Genomic DNA, 1,505 nt, shown 5'->3' with positions numbered 1-1,505 from the left:
GCACCGGTGTCTCTTGCTTCCCTATGCTGCACAAGACGCCTAACGCACCCCAGACTTCTGCACCGGGGGGAAAATAAATCCCCATCTCCTCTGCGAAGCGCTTGACCCTTAGAGAAAAGGGGCCAGACCCTTGGAGAAAAAGGGGCCGCAGCCCCCCTGCAGCAGCACCAGCCGGTCCAGTGTTGGGCTGTGCGGCAGTGTTGTAATTCAGGTAATCACCCCAGAAGTGACCGTGCCATCTCAGGGAGGCAACGCAGCCACCCCTGAAGAGGCTTTCCCGGGCTGGGTCATGCAGGGGGACAGGCTGGATGACAAAAATGGCCTCAGAAAGGCCTTAAAATCAGTGGCAGTAAACACCACCCCGCAGGGAACGGTTACGGACCTCATTTGTGGCTCAAAAGCTGGCTGCTGAATAGACACTGAATATAGGCTCGAGCACAGGGCTGGTGTTCACACCCTCAGGTGCAGATGATGAATTCAGGAGTGCGGGGTCACCCCACCGCCCCCACCGGTCCTGCAGGAGGGTGATGGGGAGCTGTGGCTCTAACCCCAGCGCTGGAGCTCGGGGTGGACAGCAGGCAGGGCAAACGCTCTCCCGCCCTGTACCAGGCTCAGGTCGGCCCTGGGGCTCTGGCAACATACCTGCCAGGTTTGTACTTCTGCAATTTTTAAAAGCTTTTTACGTTTTACTTCTCAATTCAGAATGTGCCTGGCATGCCCCATAGTGCAGCCCTGCAAAGAAATCTGACTGGTGTTTACCAACCTCCTCCCTTTGACCCACAGGAGCTGCCTGCACCAGGCCCGCTCCCTGCCTGCACCCCACTCCCTGCCTGCACCCTGCTCCGTGCCGTGTCCTTGCTGTCCCCAGAATTGCTGCCTGGCCCATGGGCTTTGTTCTCTTTCAGAGGGGGAAACAAAAGCCGAGCGCTGCCTTGCAGCAGTGAAAAGGCTTTGAAAAGAGGATGGTGGCACATGGAAAAATCATATTGGGGTGAGGAAGCCCAGTGCCCTGGGAGGGGGGAGTCTGGGGCTCCCCACTACAGCCCAAGCCCCCAGCAGAGAGGATGTGGAGGACACTTGGGCTGTGGCAGGGAAGCCCCGGCCCCACGAACAGCATTGCCCAGGCAGGCAGGCTTGGGGGGAGCACGCCAGGAAGGCGTCAAACCCCTGTGGCTTGGGGCAGGATGGGGGCTGATCCCGTTGGTTTTGTCCCCTAAACACCAGCGTTAGAGTGGCTGCGGGGTAAATCGGCATCACTGGTTTTCTTCTTCCCTTTGGGCACGGCCGGGAGGTAACAATGGTCATGTCGCCGTATGGAGCGCTGGAGGGGAGGCTGGGTGGGAAGGAAACACCAAGGAGGATTTTAACTTGTGCTCGGGAGCCCAGAGCTGGGGAAAATGCAACAATCCAGCCTCGGCCAGGTGGATGAGCGCTCGCTGAGCCGGTGTGAGCCGGAGACCTGGCACCGCTGTGGCCACGTGTGCCGGTGTCGCCGTGAAGCGGGG

Source organism: Phaethon lepturus, unplaced genomic scaffold, assembly GCF_000687285.1.
Source record: "Phaethon lepturus isolate BGI_N335 unplaced genomic scaffold, ASM68728v1 scaffold23236, whole genome shotgun sequence".
Taxonomy (NCBI): domain Eukaryota; kingdom Metazoa; phylum Chordata; class Aves; order Phaethontiformes; family Phaethontidae; genus Phaethon; species Phaethon lepturus.
The sequence above is the reverse complement of the archived record's forward strand: the minus strand, read 5'-3'. Positions refer to the sequence as shown.